Genomic DNA, 20,210 nt, shown 5'->3' on the forward strand with positions numbered 1-20,210 from the left:
TCCATAAAATGCAGAGGACTTCACTTTTTCCAGAAACAGCGCCACTCCATTTAATGTACGTGTCAGGTATTGCACCTCTGGCATTGAGTTACATAAATCAATATTGGGTTTATTATATCATTGTCCTTCGCAGAAAAAAATATTAAACTGACACAAATAAAAGAATTTTAATATTTTGCTAAATTTCTATCATCTGAACAATAAGCTGTTTCAGAATAAAACATATACGGCTTCAATAAAGCATCATGTGTCCGATTCATACGGTTCAGGCTGCAAGAATCTTCTCTCACGTTTCATTGATTAGTTGAAATAATGTTTTTATGCATTTGCTTTAACAGCTGCTGATTGGTATAAAGAGCTGATTATATAATGCATGCAGTTGATATTTTTCAGACTAAGTAATTGCCGATGGCTCTGCTGAGACTTCTTCTACTGGTGATACTTGGTATGACAGAATTTTCGTTTTCTTTGTGCCCACCGCCCACCTTTTCCATTTCAGGCTGAAATACATACAGTCATAGCCCAAAAGTGTTGGCATCCTTGAAATTGTTCCAGAAAATGAAATTTTTCTCCCAGAAAAATACCATAATTACAAGTTTTGCTATACACTATTTCCTTTAGGTGTATTGGAACAACAAAAAAAATTTAAACAAACGGCAAATTGGACATTATTTCACAAAAAAATCCTTAAATAGGACAAACAAAATTGTTGGCACCCTCAACTTAATATTTGTTTGCACTATATAGAATAAATAACTGCAATCAATCGCTTTCTATAACCATCAACAAGCTTCTTACACCTCTCAACTGGAATTATGGATGACTCTTCTTTCACAAACTCTTCCAGGTCTCTCGTATGTGAAGGTGCCTTCTCCCAACAGAAATTGTACGATCTCTCTACATGTGATTAATGGGATTTAGATCTGGAATCTTTGCTGTCACTTCAGAACTCTCCAGCACTTTGTTTCCATCCATTTCTGGGGCCTTCTTATAGTATGTTTGGGGTCACTGTCCTGCTGGAGACCCATGACCTAGGAAGCAAACACAGCTTTCTGACATGGGACACTACATTGCCACCCAAAATCCTTTTTTTTTTAATTAAAGTAATTTTTATTGAAATTTTTAATACAAAAAGGAAAAACAAAGAAAACAACAACCCGCAATAGAGGGACATACACCTCTAACCCCGCTCCCCCCTTCCTCCCAGTTTACAACCCCAATGCAAACAATATTTTAGTGGTAAAATGGTATAGCTGATTACATATAGTGCCGCTCTGAAAATTGTTACAACAGTACAAAGGAAGATAACAACAGGTTAGTATAAGTCTCAATTAAAGAGCTACATATCTGAAGTCTCCTTATTGTAAGCCAAATCAAATTATAATGTAATCATCTCTGTCAGAGTCAAATCTTGTTCCACCTTTATATCATCGTATCAGGATAGACCCAACCTGAACCTGGTCAGCTCTCTCGACGCAAGACCAGAATGATCAATCCAACATGCCCATATTTTTTCAAATTTGGAAATAGATTCTCTCTTGCGATATATACCGCTTTCCAAATTAACTAACCAGTTAATTTTAATTACATATTCTGCAATTGAGGGGTTTGGTGGGAGATCCAATACTGGGCTATCAATTTTCTGGCCATAAAAAGCATTCTAGATACAGCTAACTTCCCGACCTCTTCTATTGGCAAGTCTTCTATATATCCTAGGATGCATACAAAGGGGGTTCTTCTCAGCTCAACCGAATATACTCTATTAATTATCCCTATTACTCCTCTCCAGAACGCTTAAAGATTTGGACACGACCATAACATGTGCAGTAGGGTGGCTGTGTTTGTTCGACACCTTGGACAAAGAGGAGCGGGCCTAACTCCAATATCGAACAAAAACTTGGGAGTGCGATAAACTTGATAAATTACGTATAAATGTGACAAACGATTTGCTTCTCCCAGCGAGAGTCCGGGAACTCTTTCTAATATTTCTGACCATAAATTGTCCTCAATAGGACCAATATCTTGCTCCCACCTCTCCTTCGCACGTACAGGATGATTCAGAAGCACCAAATGCAGTATGTCCCTACAGTATATAAATGAGAAATCATCCCAGCTGTTCCTGTGGATTTTTCAATACGCCGTATAATCTTATTCTGTGGCATAGGTTTTCCTGCAATGTAAATACTTGTAAAATTCAGAATTCTGGATCCCAAATTCCATACGCAAATAAGTAAAATCTCTAATTCTAACTCCCTCCAATATATGTTCAATTCTACGTATCCCTCTTCGGGCCCAGCTCTCAAAACCCTCCAAGCGGCTGAGATTAGAAAGGGTAGGGGTATTCCATATAGAAGTATGTTGAGACACCCCTTTGCCCAAGAGATAAATGAATCCCCCAGCCCAAATGTATGTAGTACAGCCCAGAGAAATTCCCACTCAACAGAATCAAATGCCTTGGCTGCATCAAGAGAGCAGACCACCCTGTCTCCCGAGTTGTCGGCCGGTAATTGTAAATTAAGATATAACCATCGAATATTTGATCTGGAGGGCATAAATCCAGATTGATCTGTATGGATTAGGGAAGATATCACTCTGGTGGCTAATACTTTGGCAATAATTTTAACATCTGTAGGCATCAGGCATTAGGCAATAAAGGATCTTTGTCTGGTTTAAGGATAATTACAACTAGAGCCTCCTGCATTGATGGGGGTAGAGAACCAGTCCCAGCCACCCCCTGAAAGGTCTTAAGGAGCTGGGGAAGTAAAACATCTCCAAACTTTTTATAAATTTCCGCAGGTATGCCATCTGAACCCGGTGATTTATTATTGGGCATAGATACAACCGCATCTTATAATTCTTCCAACTGTAATGGGCTATTTAAGTAAATCCTGTCCGTGTCTGAAAGTGTGGGCAATGAAATACCATCCATGTAAGACATTATTTGTTCTTTGTTATATTGTAACTTAGAGCTGTAAAGCTCTTTATAAAATTCAGAGAAAATTGTTAAGATTTTGTCAGGACAATTAACCAATACTCCATTTTGATCCCTGAGTGCTCCAATAAATGAATTCCCCCTCTGTGCCCTAGAAATTACTGCTAAGAGGTGGCCTGCCTTCTCCCCTTCTTCAAAAAATCTGTGCTGTGAAAATAATATTTTGGTATTAGCTCTTTCTTTAATGTGAGAGTCATACCCCTTTTGTGCCTCCTTCTGGGGCGCCCGCCTGGGCAGTGGGGTACTCGGTAACAGGCCGGTATCTCAGAGGGAAGTGTCACAGTAGCGGTGACCCGGTCCGTGGCCCTGGGCGTCCATGTAAAAGGGGTGAAACGTGTGGCTGATTAAAGTTTATAAGTGGATGATACGTGACGCCACCTGTGGTGCTTGGCAATGAAGGGGTTAAGCCGACACTGCAGGCAGATCCTCTGGGACAGAAGGTATAAGGCAGCAAGATCTAATAGCTCCCCACAGGTAGAGCTGTAGTCCCAGGGCAGTAGAAATAGGTGTTGAGGAAGAGGGTGCAGTGTTAGGCACAGAGATGTAGCAGTGCTGAAGGGGTTGCAGGAAGAAGGCAATGACACAACAGGGTGCAATTTACTTTACCTTTACTTTGCTTTGCAAGTGCAGTACAGGATCCAGATTACAGATGGAACAGAGGCTGGCCAGCCTGGAAGCAAGTTAGGAATCTCTCTATGCAGATGGGTTGTGTAGTCTCCTTTCTAGCGCTTATTTGAGGTACATACAGTACTGAGTTACACTGAAGTTCCTCTTGCTTGCTCTCTTTTGGAACTCCCTCATATGGCATTTTACCATGATATATACAGTCATATGTTAAAGTTTGGGCAACCCTATTTCTGGATTCAAATGAGGTTTATTGTACTAACAGAAAATGTGCAATCTGCATTTAAACAAAATTTGACCGGTGCAAAAGTATGGGCACACTTATCATTTTCTTGATTTGAACACTCCTAACGACTTTTTACTGACTTCCTGAAGCACTAAATTGGTTTTGTAACCTCATTGAGCTTTGAACTTCATAGCCAGGTATATCAAATCATGAGAAAAGGTATTTAAGGTGGCCACTTCCTCAAAACAACTCTCAAATGATCTGAAAACAAAGATTATTCAACATAGCTTTTCAGGGGAAGGATACAAAAAGTTGTCTCAGAGATTTAACCTGTCAGTTTCCACTGTGAGGAACATAGTAAGGAAATGGAACAACACAGGTACAGTTCTTGTTAAGCCCAGAAGTGGCAGGCCAAGAAAAATATCAGAAATGCAGAGAAGAAGAATGGTGAGAACAGTCAAGGACAATCCACAGACCACCTCCAAAGACCTGCAGCATCATCTTGCTGCAGATGGTGTCACTGTGCATCGGTCAACAATACAGCGCACTTTGCACAAGGAGAAGCTGTATGGGAGAGTGATGCGAAAGAAGCCGTTTCTGCAAGCACGCCACAAACAGAGTCGCCTGAGGTATGCAAAAGCACATTTGGACAAGCCAGTTACATTTTGGAAGAAGGTCCTGTGGACTGATGAAACAAAGATAGAGTTGTTTGGTCATACAAAAAGGCGTTATGCATGGAGGCTAAAAAACACAGCATTCCAAGAAAAACACTTGCTACCCACAGTAAAATTTGGTGGAGGTTCCATCATGCTTTGGGGCTGTGTGGCCAATGCCGGCACCGGGAATCTTGTTAAAGTTGAGGGTCGCATGGATTCAACTCAGTATCAGCAGATTCTTGACAATAATGTGCAAGAATCAGTGACGAAGTTGAAGTTACGCGGGGGATGGATATTTCAGCAAGACAATGATCCAAAACACCGCTCCAAATCTACTCAGGCATTCATGCAGAGGAACAATTACAATGTTCTGGAATGGCCATCCCAGTCTCCAGACATGAATATCATTGAACATCTGTGGGATGATTTGAAGCGGGCTGTCCATGCTCGGCGACAATCAAACTTAACTGAACTGGAATTGTTTTGTAAACAGGAATGGTCACAAATACCTTCATCCAGGAACTCATTAATAGCTACAGGAAGTGACTAGAGGCTGTTATTTTTGCAAAAGGAGGATCTACAAAATATTAATGTCACTTTTATGTTGAGGTGCCCATACTTTTGCGGTCAAATTTTGTTTAAATGCAGATTGCACATTTTCTGTTAGTACAATAAACCTCATTTGAATCCAGAAATATAACTGAGTCCATCAGTTATTAGATATATGAAACTGAAATAGCTGTTGCAAAAGCCAAAATTGTTATAAAGAAAAAAGGTTAACATTAATAGGGGTGCCCAAACTTTAACATATGACTGTATGTTTTATAGGGTGGTGTTTTTTGCTGGACCATGTCACAGTGCGTTGTAGTTTTACCGGTGCATCTGGATTTTTACCATCTGCTCTCTGTTTATGGTTATCACATGAAGTAAATAATTGTAGTCCTTTTTGTATTTAATAAAATATCTTTATATCTAATGAAAATATGCAGCTTTGTGGTTATGGGTTATAGGTTCCATTGTTGTTTGTGTATTTCTCAGTATGGCAGACAGCTGTAGCCTTCTTCTTCTGGCTCACACGTTGCTGTTGTGCCTCTGAGTCTTATGTGGGAACAGAGCATTTACAGCTTCCTATTCCTCCGGTCATCCAATTTATGCATCCTCCTTTTCCTCTTTAGGACTTGTTCTCCTGGTGACAAGGGGACTGCTGGTGCATGTTGATTGTAGTTCTTTTCTTGTTTTTGTCTCGCCTGAGCTAGACTCTTTTCTACGCACTCTTGTACTCTACGGTACTGTTGCTGCTGCTCTGTATCCCAGTCAGCATCTGGTGATGTCACTTCAGGTGTTAGGACTCCCATATCCAAATCAATAGGCAGCTTGCCAGGCCTCGCTCTCATTAGGTAGGCTGGAGTGCAGTTGGTGGAATTCACAGGAATGTGATTGTTGAGGTCTACCAGATCTGGCAACTTCTCTGGCCATATTCCTCTCCTCCAAAGGCAAGGTCTTCAGTAGATCGATCACCACCTGATTCATCTTTTCACACATGCCATTGGTCTGTGGATGGTACAACCGTACAAGTTACAGAATTCCTGGAACACTTCCGCCTCAAAGGCTGGACCTTGATCTGTAAGCACTCGCTTTGATCCTTGACAGGCACAACTACCAGGAATCTCGAGTAGTGGTCAACGATGGTAAGAGCATAAACGTAGCCTGAATGGCTTGGAACCAGCTTCACATGGTCCAGGGCGACCAACTCAAGTGGTTGTTTGGTTATTATTGGCTGCAAAGGAGCTCGCTGGCTGTTACGGTCCTTCCTGCGCAGGTTGCATTGTCCACAGTGGACTCCCGGCACCAATTTTCATTGGCCTTCCTCATACCAGCCCAGTAGAATCTCTCCCGGAGCAAGGACTCCAACTTCTTCCATCCGAAGTGTCCAGCTCTATTGTGGTATGCCTCCAAGACCATTGATGCCTCTCTCTTTGGGACTACCACTTGCCAGACCAACTCATGAGTGCGGGCATTGATACTCCTCCTACACAGCTTTCCCTCATAGATGAAAAGCCTGCCTCTTTCCTTCCACAACTGCTGGGTTTCTTCAGGAGCATCTGGATCTGGGCGTGAGTCAGCTTGTGACAGTAGCTCCTTTACCAGGCGGACTGCGGGGTCGCCATCCTGGGTTTCTGCCCAGTCATGATGAGGCAATGGATTTAGGGTGGCCTCTTTCATGATAGATCATCTGTTTCTCACTCCTTGGGCACGTTGGGCCGCAATTGGCCGGTGGAAGGCAGGTAATACTATTTCTTCGAGTGCCTCATGGTCTTCTCCTGCATCTGGCAGATTGGGCATTCTGGACAGCGCATCAGCATTGGCATTCTTGTGCCCCGCTCGGTACTTGATGGTAAATTCATAGTTAGACAGCCGGGCCATCCATTGCTGCTCCAGTGCGCCTAGCTTTGCAGTCTCCAAGTGAGTCAACGGGTTGTTGTCCGTGAAGACGGTAAACTTGGCTGAAGCTAGGTAATGCTTGAATCGTTCAGTCACAGCCCAGACTATGGTGAGGAACTCCAGTTTGAAGGAACTGTAGTTGTCAGGGTTCCTTTTAGTGGGACAAAGCTTCTTGCTGGTGTAGGAGATCACTCTTTCTTTGCCATTCTGTACCTGTGACAGTACTGCTCCCAGTCCCACGTTGCTGGCATCAGTATACAAAACAAATGATTGGTCATAATCTGGGTAGGCCAGCACTTCATCTCCTGTGAGAGCCATCTTCAGTCGAGTGAAGGACCTCTCCAATTCCTCATTCCATTCAAATGTAGGACTCTTCTTCCTTGCTTTCTTGGGCTGGCCCACCAGAAGATTTTGCATAGGCGTGGCTATCTCAGTGAAGCCTTTGATGAACCTTCGGTAGTAGCCTACCAACCTGAGGAATTGACGCACTTCATGGAGGTTGCTGGGATTCTGCCAGTCTCGGATGACAGTGACTTTGTCAGGATCTGGTGCCACTTCTTCTGCACTCACCACATGACTGAGGTACTGTACCTTGGGCTTCAGGAGGTGGCATTTGGATGGCTTCACCTTCAGGCTAAAGTTGGACAATGCTTCAAACACCTCAGCCAGGTGTTTCAGATGGTCTTCATAAGTCTTGGAGAAAACAATGACATCATCAAGGTACAGCAGGACTGTCTCAAAGTTCTTGTGTCCAAGACAGCACTCTATTAGCCAATGAAATGTCCCTGGGGCGGTGCAGGGCCCGAACGGCATGTAGTTGAACTCGCAGAGACCCATTGGTGTGGTAAACGCTGTTTTCTCCTTGTCTGCCTCTGCCACGCGAACCTGCCAATATCCACTAGTGAGATCTAAGGTGGAAAAATAGTTAGCAGTTTTAAGTGCAGCTAATGACTCTTCAATTCCGGTTAATGGGTAGGCATCCTTATGTGTAATGCTGTTAATTTTGCTGTAATCAACAATCAACACACATTCTCATGGTACCGTCTTTCTTTTTCACAAAGACTATTGGAGCTGCCCAGGGGCTACAACTGTCTATGATCACCCCAGCCTCCTTCATTTTCCGCAGCATACTTTTGGCACATTGATATTGTGTTGGGGGTATAGGCCGGTACCTTTCTTTAATGGGTGGATGATCTCCAGTGGGGATATGGTGTTGAACCCCTTTTGCCTTCCCAAAGTCTAGAGGGTGTTTACTGAATACCCGCTCATACTCATGAGTCACTCGGTAAACCCCACTCTTTTGGTATGAAGGGGTGGAGTCAGTTCCCACCTGCAGCTGCTGACACTACTCCTCCAGCTGCTTTACAGAGCCTTTGTCCTCCACCTGGTTGGATGAGACCAAGGGCTCTGCATCACATATTGCGTTGTTACTGACGGTAAGCAGCTTAGCAACTGTGGCATACCGAGGTATTGTGGCCTCCTCTTCCCCACAATTCAAGAGACGTACAGGCACTCTCCCTTTGCGGACATCGACTACCCCTCTGGCTGTCAGGACAGTGGGCCGGCTATCAGAGTACACTGGCTCTACCAATGCTTGGTAATCTTTTCCTCTGAGGTCTATGGCTGCCCGACACCAAATTAACATTTCACATCTGGGGGGTATCACAATGGAGAAAGGATCACTCACTCTGACGCTGCCAATTTCTCCGCCAGACAGTTCTACTTGCTGTCTTTGCATCAGGGCCTTGATCTCCTTCTGCACGACTCGTTGTTCACTGGAACCAGCAGTCTCAGCCACCTGTTGCAACAAAGCAATAACCTCGGCAAGACAATTTTCAATCACATTAGTACCTAAGGTCATCATTGCTCGTTTAAATGACAGAATCTTGAGATGTGGCCTGCCTTGCAGCAGCGACGACAGATGGGACGTCCATTATGGTCATAGCGATCGTTGTCTCTCCCTCGGCGTGGCGGGATCCTCTTCTTCCGTAGCCACAGGACATCCTCTGGACTGGAGGCCAGCTGGATCTTCTCCTTTGAGGACACCTGCATGGACTGCACAGTTTTGGCAAGTGCAGCCATACTTTTGGCAAGCTCTTGGACCTGAAGGCGCAGTTCTGTAGATGGATCATTATCCAGAGTCTGTGCATCAGCCCCCACAGGGCTGGGAGAGAAAGATGCTGCTTCTTGGTGGTATGTGATCGCTGGGCGCCTAGGGGGCACTGGAATGCTGACATTTGGTTCATGCAGTACCCGGATAGCCCTGTCTTTGAAGTTTGCAAAGTCTAGGTCAGGGTTTTGTAGGGCTATGATGCGCAGCTGTGCTCTGTGGGTACTGGATAGGAGTCCTTCAATAAACTGCTCCTTTAACAGTCTGTCTCTATCTTTCACACTGTCAGGGTCAATCTGCTTTATGGCTCGCAGCACCTCCTGCAGGTTAAGAGCATAGCACTATGCTGCACTCTCTGCCTACACCCAAAGAATCTCATTTTTATTTCAGCTGCAGTGCGGGCATCAAAGGTGCTTCTTAGCTTAGCCAGGATCTTTTTAACAGTCTCTTCGTCAGTGTCCTGCCAGGCTTTTACTTCCCTTTGTGCCGCACCAGTTAGCTGCCCAATAAGGATGTTCACTTTTTGGTTTTCAGACAGAGGATACACCTCAAACAAACTGCACAGTCTCTCTTTAAATTCACTCAGAGTATGTGACTCCCTTGAGTACTGCGGTAATCAGGCCGCTCCTGGTATATAGGGCATGGACAGCGGCATTATGGGGACTGCTGCGGTGGGCACTGATTCTTGCGGTGCTCTGAAGGCAGCGCTGGCTGCTGGATTCTGCGGTGCCATTGGAGCCACATCTTCGCTGGCCCCTGCATCTTGCAGTGCTGTGGGGGGTGGCGTCCACCGCTGCATCTGCTCTTGTCTCAGACATTCTCCTCCCCCCTAGTTAATGTTTGGCCAGGCCCTGGGTTGCGCTGGCTTACCGGCTGCCACTCTGCAGGCTGGTTGATTGGGTGACACAGGCCTCTGCCCCTCACTTCCCGCGCGCTGGCCTCTTCCCACGCAGCACTTCACTTTTTTGTGCTTTTAGTCTGGCTCCACCCACGACGGCCCGCTTCTTTGGCTTCCCGCGTGCGCCAAGCAGCGGGGTAATGGTGGCAATTGCGCAAATAGTCTATGGCACACAACACAGTCTCTGGCACACAGGACCCGGGGGCACCGGGCTCCATAAATCCTGTTTGTGATGCCAAAATGGGTCGCCTGCCAGAGCAGTGGGGTACTCAGTAACAGGCCGGTATCTCAGAGGGAAGTGTCACAGTAGCAGTGACCCGGTCCGTGGCCCTGGGAGTCCATGTAAAAGGGGTGAAGCATGGCTGATTAAAGTTTATAAGTGGATGATACGTGACGCCACCTGTGGTGCTCGGCAATGAAGGGGTTAAGCCGACGCTGCAGGCAGATCCTCTGGGACAGGTGGTATAAGGCAGCAAGATGTAATAGCTCCCCACAGGTAGAGCTGTAGTCCCAGGGCAGTAGAAGTACGTGTTCAGGATTAGGGTGCAGTGTTGGGCACAGAGATGTAGCAGTGCTGAAGGGGTTGCAGGAAGAAGGCAATGACACAATAGGGTGCAATTTCCTTTACCTTTAGTTTGCTGTGCAAGTGCAGTCCAGGATCCAGATTACAGATGGAACAGAGGCTGTCCAGCCTGGAAGCAACTTAGGAATCTCTCTATGCAGATGGGTTGTGTAGTCTCCTTTCTAGCGCTTATTTGAGGTACATACAGTACTGAGTTACACTGAAGTTCCTCTTGCTTGCTCTCTTTTGGAACTCCCTCGTATAGCAGACAGCTGTAGCCTTCTTCTTCTGGCTCACACGTTGCTGTTGTGCCTCCGAGTCTTATGTGGAAACAGAGCATTTACAGCTTCCTAATCCTCTGGTTTCTGCTGCAGGAACATCAGTATCCATACAACCTTGGAGACCGGACTCCAGATCATGCGCTACAGCTAGAAGTGAGCCCGAACTCTGCTCAATCTTCCAGCTCCTCTCCTCATGTCCACACACGTTTCCCTCCTCACACGAACTAACTAATTTCCCCTTCCTGGCCTCCAGAGAGCAGCCCTTCTCCCAGTTTTGGTTCAGAGCTCGCTCTGCTGGCCCGGAGTGGGAACTGTGCTGTGTGTTGTATTTAACTGATAGAGAGACCCTTCATTGCTTCCAAGCATGACATCACACTCCCTAGGAGGAAGGTAATGCCACTGTGGCGACCATACTCCTGGGGGCGCCACACTTCCACTCCAACAAATCTCGTAATTTCCCTGTAGATATGTATTTATGCTCTGCCGCCTGGACACGTTCCCTAAGAAATACTCCAAACTGAATAGATTTAGTCTTGGACCTGCTGACCCCCTGAACTAAAGTCCCCCTCAAACAGGCTTTCATAGCATCCCATATCATATTAAGCGATACTTCACCAGTATCATTTTCACGAAAATAATGTTTGAGGGCAAGCGAGGTCGGCTCTATGTCTACAATCTGTAACCAAAAAGGGTTGAATGACCACAAATTATGAGAAAGACTCAAACCTGGTAGGAGGTTAAGACTAGTTAGTATGGGAGAGTGATCAGATAGTATTCTGGGTAAGTATGCAATTATGTCCATCATGTGCAATATTTCTTCCGAACCCAGGACCAAGTCTATTCTAGATAGAGTATTATGCGTTTTAGAATAGCACGAGAACTGCTTTGACTCTCCACAGATCTAACAATGAGAGCTCTGCCACCATCTCCCCAAATCTAGAAATAGGGTGATGTAGGCTTGCATCCGCATTGTGCTTATCCAGATATGGGTGAACGATGTTATTAAAATCCCCCATGCACATCACCGGAACCCCTGGGGTCCTTCCAATAATACCAGCTATAATATTCATGACAGTATTATTAAAAGGGGGAGGAATATGTACTATTATCAATAACAATTCCGTATTAAAAACTTTACAGTGAATACATACATATCTACCGTCTTGATTTATTGTAGATGCAATCAATATAAAAGGGATAGACCTATGGACCAAAATACTGACTCCTCTAGAATAACCCGAATATGTTGAGTGATATCCAGAGCTCATCCATGCACGAGTCAAGAATGATATTTTATCTTGTTCCAGATGAGTCTCCTGTAGGCACACTATTGCAGGAAAATGGGGTCTAATATAATCCATAACTGCCACCCTTTTAGTAGCATCCCCCAGACCGCGAACATTCCATAAAAGAAAGTTGACTTTACCCATCATTACAGTGAGACAGATAAATGGAATAAACAAATATGACTATCAGGTGGATTCCACCTGTTCTGGCATCTGAGAGCAGCACTAAGATCAGCAGCACATAAAAGTTATGAAAAAGAAAAACCTCAGTTAGAACAGCCACTACCATACCCCTTCCCACCCTTACCCACCCTGCAAACTGCAACCGCAACATGACAAAAAAGTCAATGTAAGAGCACCAGTTCATCCTGAAGCCGAAGAATGAAGCCAAGCCTACAGCTCTGAAAACGGAAAATGAAGTAATATGAAATTTAAAGAGATCCACCGGGACTGAATAATAGATAACAAAGTGGACAATCCACTGGGTCATAGTGGTTATGTTATAGTGACGATGGCCGAACTAATGATCCTAGATGACACATGCCATAACAAATATATTTCAGCATCGCTGTTCTTGTCTAAGCCGTTGCTGATTCGTGTCCATCCGATGTGAAGCATCTTTACGATTTTCAAAACAGAATGTTTCATTCCAAGCTACCACTCTGAGCCTAGCCGGATACAGCATAGAGTATGAAACTTGGAGGTTCCTCAGGCGCCTTTTCACATTCGTAAATTGAGCTCTCCATTTGGATATTTCAACGGAGTAATCAGGAAAAAATGATATTCTGTGGCCATCTACCATTATAGAATCTTTATTTCTGGCCGCCCACAGGTCTTTGTAGTGGAGTAATTTCATTAAAACTGGCCTTGGGGGAGCTCCCGGTGGAAGGGGTCTGGTAGGAACCCTATGGGCTCGTTCCACAGCATAAAGTGGGGACAGGACCTCAGCATCAAAAATTTGGTGAATCCATTTCTCAAAGAATTCAGTGGGATTAGTTCCTTCTGTTATCTCCGGCACTCCAATAACTCTTACATTATTTCTTCTTAGTCTGTTTTCCAAGTCATCAACAGAGCTGACAGCTGCTGCTCGTGTCTGAGGGAAACTTGCGATATCTGTGGTACTTTATCCTCAAGGTCAGTAATCCTCCCTTCTGATGCTGCCATGCGATCATTAACTTCCTGGAGGCCCTGCCTCATGCCAGAGATTTCCTCTTTAATTTGACCTATTTGAGTACTGATGGATGACATGGCAGTGCCATAATGATTTGCGGCAGTTAGGATGTCCTCCAGTGTAGGCTCTGTACTCTGTTGGAATGTGGCTGAGATTGCAGGATTGTCCTGTGTACAGGAATGCAGTGGATGGGAGCTAGCACTACTCCCCCCATTCTCTCTAATGGCATCTTAGGAGTTAACCTGAGTGGAGTCAGATTTCTCCTGCAGCTGTTTATATGGGGCCTGGAAGCTCTTCTCTGATCCCCTGGCTACTCTGCCAGCCTCTCCACTGCATGTAAGGCTGCAGCCCTGCCTGCTTGGATACCTGTAGTAGACTCTGCAGCGCCAGCTTGGAAGGCTTCTGGTTTTCCCGCCGCTGCCACCTTTGACTTTTTATTTGCTCCTCCGTCCACAAAACCGTCTTCTGTGGGTACCAATGCAAGCAGGATAATCTTGGAAGTTATGAGGCTGTAAATCAACGCTGTTATGGCCCAGTGGAGTTAAGGATAAGCTATAGTTCCCAGAGCGCTCCCTCCCTATGTCTGCTCTCATCCTCAGCCAGGCCACGCCCCCATAAGCATGCCACCTAAAATCCTTTGTTAATCTTCAGATTTCATCATGCCTTACACACAGTCAAGGTCCCCAGTGCCAGAAGCAGCAAAGCAACCCCAAAACATCTGTGAACCTCCACCATATTTGACTGTATGTACTGTGTTTTTTTATTTGTATTCCTCATTCTGCTTTTGTAAACAGTATAATGCTGTGATTTACCAAAAACCTGTATTTTCTTCTCATCTGTTCACAAGATACTTTCCCATAAGGATTTTGGCTTACTCACGTACATTTTGGCAAACTTCATTCTAGCTTTTTAATGTCTGTGTCAGTAGTAGGGTCCTCCAGGATCTCCTGGTATAGCGTTTCATTTAATTCACATGTGGACAGATAGTTTGTGCTGACACTGATGCCCCATGAGTCTGCAGAACTTGCATTTCTTTGGAACTTAGTTGGACCTGCTTATCCAAAATTCAGACTATCCTGCGTTGTAACCTTTCATCAATTGTTATCTGACGTCCACGTCCAGGGAGATTAGCTACAGTGCCATGGGTTATAAGCTTCTTGATTATTTTGTGCACCATGGAAAAAGGAACATCAAGATCTCTGGTGATGGACTTGTAAACTTGAGATTGTTGATATTTTTCAACAATATTAATTCTCAAGTTTTAAGACAGTTCTCTTCTCCTCTTTATGTTCTCAATGCTTAGTGTGGCACACATAGACACACAATGGAAACATTGAGTCAACTTCTCCCCATTTTATCTGGTTTCAGGTGTGATTTTCATATTGGCCATACCTGTTACTTGCCACAGGTGAGTTTCAATGGGTATCACATGCTTAAAACAAAGTTATTTACCTACAATTTAAGAAAGGTGCTAACAATTTTGTCTGGATCATTTTTGTGATTTTGTGAGAAATTATGTTCAACTTGCCTTTTTTTCTCTGTTTTTGTGCTGCTCCAATACACACAAAGGAAATAAACTTGAGTATAACAAAACATATGTCATTGCAATAATTTTATGGGAAATACTTCATTTTCTTGAACAATTTCCAGGATGCTAACACTTTTGGCCATGAATGTATAACAACTACTTGGTGTCCACAAATTGGCACATATAGCATAGACATCTCATTACATAGTATCAACAAATCAAGTGGTGCCTCATTTTTACTGCAAAACAATGCTTTGTACTAAGGAGGAGTAACACCCCTGAAGAGATGTCTGCAGGTGGATGATGGACTTAGATAATGTCCCTTGATATTCCAAGGCTTGTTAAAGGGTCAGACATTAATTTTAAGGGAAGAAGCCAATTTTGAGCTAACAATTTATATTCTAATACTGGCATTTATTTCTAGATTGTGTAATATATTAAACATGTGCCCCACTTTACAAACTCGAGTCTTTGGTGCAGATTATGACACCACCAACAATTGAATTGTCCCTTTATATGGATGTCTTCTATTTTCATACTGTGATCCAAAAAGTTTATGAGTAACTTAGAAAATATCAGTGACCTCAGCTGGGTGACAGTGAGCATGAAAAAAGTAAAACAAAAAAAAAAAAACCCTAATCTGTAACTTTTGCATTTCCACAGTTCTGCCATGTCTGAGCCAGAGACCACCAATATGTTCAGGTAAGGAGAATTTATTCAGGAAATAATGCATGAACTTGGGGAACACACATACCATGCACATACACTGCATACTGCACACACAGACCTAAATAAATATACGTATATAGATACACACAGATATACACCATGCTCACTTACATGCACTCCTTACAAATATGTATATACACACACATGTACATAGACACATAGAATATATGCTTTACATACATACACACACATATAAATGTAAAAAAAAACCTTCCTTCTTACCCCAAATGGGGTTGGGCTTTGCTGTCCTTTCTCATCCTCAGGTCATCTACCAGAGGCCTGGGAGTTTGAGGTTTCTGCACAGGATCTTAGTTGTTCTCAGCATTGCGCTTTTCTGGACAGAGAGCTCAGATGTTGCTCTTGGGATCTGTGGTAGTCATTCTTCCAACTTAAGGGGTCACTGCTCCAAGTGCTCCTATCACCACTGGAATCACTGCTGCCTTCACCTTCCACATCTTCTCGAGTTCTCCTTTGAGGCCATGGTATTTCTCCAGCTACTCATATTCCTTCTTTCTGATGTTGCTGTCACTTGGTACTGCCACATCTATTATCATTGCTGTCTTCTGATCCTTGTCTACTATGACAATGTCTAGTTGGTTAGCCCTCACCTGCTTATCCGTCTGGATCTTGAAGTCCCACAGGATTTTAGCCCTTTCATTCTTCACCACTTTTACTGGGGTCTCCCACCTGGACTTAGGGGGACTTAGCCCATATGCTGTGCAGATGTTCCTGCATACAATTCCTGCTATGTGGTTGTGGCGTTCATTATACGCTGTTCCTGCTTGCATTTTGCATCCTGCCACTATGTGTTGGATGGTTTCTGAGGTTTCGTTGCATAGTCTGCACCTTGAGTCTTGTCTTTTGTGGTAGATTCCTGCTTCTATGGATCTTGTCCTTAGTGCTTGCTCTTGTGCCGCTATGATTAATGCCTCTGTGCTGTCTCAGAGTCCAGCTTTCTCCAGCCATTGCTAGGGTTTTTCTGTGTCAGCCACCTCCATTATCTGTTGATGGTACATCCTATGCAGCGTCTTGTCTTGCCATGGCGCGTCATGTTCCTGTTCCTCCTTCCAGATCTGTTGTTGCTGCTGCATCTCATCTTTTGGTGCCATTTTTCAAATGTATTCCTGGATACACCTTGTTTCATCCGTGATGGTGGATTGGATGCTTATCAAGCCATGACCACCCTCCATTCTGGTGGTATACAATCTTTGGGTGCTAAACTTAGAGTGGAGACCTCCATGCATTGTGAGGAGCATTTGTGTCTTCACATCTGCAGCTTCCATCTCTTCTTTTGGCCAGCACACTATGCCGGCAGGGTATCTGATAACTGGTAGGGCATATGTATTGATGGCGCAAATTTTATTCTTCCCAATGAACTAGCTCTTCAAGACCTGTCTTACCCTTTGATGGTATTTGGATGTTGCTGCTTTCCTTGCCTCCTCATCGTGGTTACCGTATCCCTATGGGATGCTGAGGTACTTGTAGCATGTGTGTATATCTGCTATGTGCCCTGCTGGTAATTCCACTCCATAGGTCTTGACTATCTTGCCTCTCTTTATTACCAACTGGCCGCACTTCTCCAGTCCGTAGGACATCCCGATGTCTTCACTGTAGATCCTCGTCAGGTGGATCAGTGAATTGATGTCTAGTTTGTTTTTCGCATACAGCTTGAGGTCATCCATGTAGAGGAGGTGGCTGATGGTGCTTCCACTCTTGAACTTGTATCAATAGCCATACTCTGTAATTATCTGACTGAGGGGGTTCAAGCCTAGGCAGAACAGCAATGGGGACAGTTCATCACCTTGGTATATGCTGCATTTGATGGTCACTTGTGCTAGTTGTCTTGAGTTGACTTTCAATGGTGTTCTCCATAGCCCCATTGAGTTTCTGAATGCAGATGGGTTACTTTCAATCTTCCATTGAAAGGCCTGGAACTAGAGGAAAGGGAATGGCCAGTCCCACCTAGCTCTTGCAGTCATTCCTAAAACCTGGCCCTAAAATCCGTGCCCATTAAGGAATCTCTCAGCACTATATGTGCTCTCTGGGTTTCAAATCATTGAGGCTAGGCACCTCGGTGACACATTATCTCTAACCAGGACTTATCCAGCCATACAACATATTTTTATCTCTACAGAAACACAGTTATATTGAACATGCATAAGGGTATAAACACCTCAACAATATTGGTTGTCTCCATAAACCAAATTTTATGCTGAAGCACAATAGGGAAGATATGTTTTTATTTAACTGGAAAATGTCACGTGGACCCATCCTGTGTGACGCGACTCGCAGGCCGGTAACTATAAACAACAAGACGCGGCACGTGGTACAGTCCTGTGTGACACGGCCCGCAGGCCAGTAACTAAAACAACAAGACAAGGGGAAGGGAAAACAGTTACAATGGTGGGCCCTGCGATAGGGAAAGGGGACGTGGAGACCTCCTGCACTCCCCTGAGTCAGTGTCCCTAACACTCCTGACGTTGCCTATGCTGGTTCTGCACCTGGTGCCGCTCAGGATACCTGTCACCCTAGCACACCCTACACCTATCCCTTGCTAGGGAGCTGGGTGGCACAGACACTGGACCCACCGCTGTACTAATACACACGAAGAGAAAACACAAACAGGGAAACACCACTTAGCTTTACTCTGTTGCACTTGCTCCTGGCAACAGAGTCCACCACCAGAATACAGCTCTCCTCCTGAAACGCTGCCACCAAGCTCTGTCAGAGCTGCAAGGAAATCCCCTATGACTCCTTCCACACCAGGGCTAAGCCAGTGCTGCAAGGAACGTTCACCAGCTCCTTTCTCCACCAAGGATGGTTGAAATGAATACTATCACCAACGGTGATTGCAACACCTGTGACTCTTTTATAGCAGAGCCAGCAATCACACCTGCATTATAAACATGTGCAATTAACTAAAGAAACAGAGTGCAATGACGCTCACCACCACTGGGGAGCAAATTTAGAACAAAAGACACCACAGTGCGATAATCCTAATGGCCACTGGGGGCAAAAATCAAACCTAAGCACAGAAAAAAAAGTTTACCTGTGCTTTATATCAGTCCTGATCTAGCATGGATCATGACAGAAAATTATTGTAGGAAAATTGTGAAGAGTAGCTCATACGGTGTAAGAATAAACAAACAAAAGAAATGAAGTTGAAATTATAAAAAAAAAGTCACAAAGACTGTAAAGTAGAAATCTTTGCAGTGCTTATTTTGCAACTTTTTTAGTTTCCTCTTTTCTCAAAACTTGTGATGGCAAATTTGACCCTTTTTCTAACTCTACAGGTCTTTATTGCTTACCGCACAGTACTCTCAGAAATGGATATTGTGATGAAATCTGTGAAGCTCCCAAGCAGCCGTGTCTTGAAAAGAGAACTCAGAACTGCTTTTGTGACAGTGGATTTGTCCGAGATCCCAATTCGGGTCAATGTATTTTGAAGGATCAATGTCCATATTAAATATCTGACACAATAAAGGGCACAGCTGTGTCCTGAGATACAATTATTATCTGTTTCTGTGATCTCACACTTTTCTAGAAAAGTAAATTAGAATTAAATGGGAATGAAAACAAAAATTAAAAATTAAATCTTCTCTGATCATAAAACTCGCACCCCCCCCCCAAAAAAAAAAAAAAATCTTATTGAAATCATTCATTGTTCATCGAGGTAATCGGCAGCCTGTTAACTCTGAAGATTAACGTGAAATGAGTGTGATTATGATCTTTTGTTTGTGATAATCCTTCATGGTAGATGAACCTTTGTGCTCCTAGCTGTCTATTACAGAAAAATAATGTGGCCGAATTTCTGCTGTAGCGAGTTACCTTACAGCCAGGTACAGGAAAAATGGAATGGAGGTACCACTACACCAAAACTAGTTGAGACATTTAAGGTGCTTAACAACTATGGACTAAGAAAAATAAACCTGGATCTCAGAATGTGGTGACACAAAAATGATTTTTATCGCATAAAACGTTTTTTTATTCAATCAAACCAATTAAATGGAAATGAGTGAATCAACTTGATGAGAAACAAGTTGGCATTGATTTTTTGGGAATTAATTGAACTTGACAAATTTTAACAATTTGCGATCACATTAGCATGAATCCCATCAATTGTCCATTGCCATTTTATACATTGCATGACGTTGGTATTGTCAAGTTGCTCCCAGCCGGGGGAGGCGGGACCCACCCACAACCCCGCACCCCCCACCCAAACACAAATTAATCCCATACGCCGCAACATAAAACCAAAGGCCAAAGGTTTCTTTTGGAATTTATACGGCCACAGCAGCCTTTTAGTAAACAAACAACATTAACAATAAAGTATTATAAATAACATAGATACAGTAACTTGACCCCGGAGGAGGAGTCCTTGAAGCCACAAGATCTAGGTGAATCGACCCCAAAATGCTGTGGACAGAACCCCACATATTACTCCCAGCCGTTACCCCACAGGCTCGGGAGCACCAACCACCGACACGTCTGTCCACTAGGCAACTAGGGGATCCGCACTCTTTACGGAACTCCCCATCCACCTTTCACCAGATCACCACCACCAACTTATAAACAGAGGAGACCCTATACAGTGAATCTCCAAAAACCAAATTTCCAAACGACTCCAAGGACTCCCCCCCCTTTCAAAAACCGCCACAACGAGGGACCTTGAACACCTCAAGGGCCCGAGACCCCCCGAACACGC

General features: G+C 44.1%; 1 long non-coding RNA gene across 1 annotated transcript; it reads left to right on the plus strand.

Annotated features, from left to right (window-relative positions):
* The first annotated feature begins 379 nt into the window (after positions 1–379).
* Positions 380–19,014, plus strand: LOC141085256 (uncharacterized). The gene is made up of 3 exons (XR_012231252.1): positions 380–445; positions 15,440–15,478; positions 18,799–19,014. It is a non-coding gene; the product is annotated as an uncharacterized lncRNA (long non-coding RNA).
* Positions 19,015–20,210: the final 1,196 nt, after the last annotated feature.

Source organism: Dendrobates tinctorius, unplaced genomic scaffold (genome assembly GCF_039654945.1).
Source record: "Dendrobates tinctorius isolate UK_male_01 unplaced genomic scaffold, ASM3965494v1 ptg000028l, whole genome shotgun sequence".
Taxonomy (NCBI): Eukaryota; Metazoa; Chordata; class Amphibia; order Anura; family Dendrobatidae; genus Dendrobates; species Dendrobates tinctorius.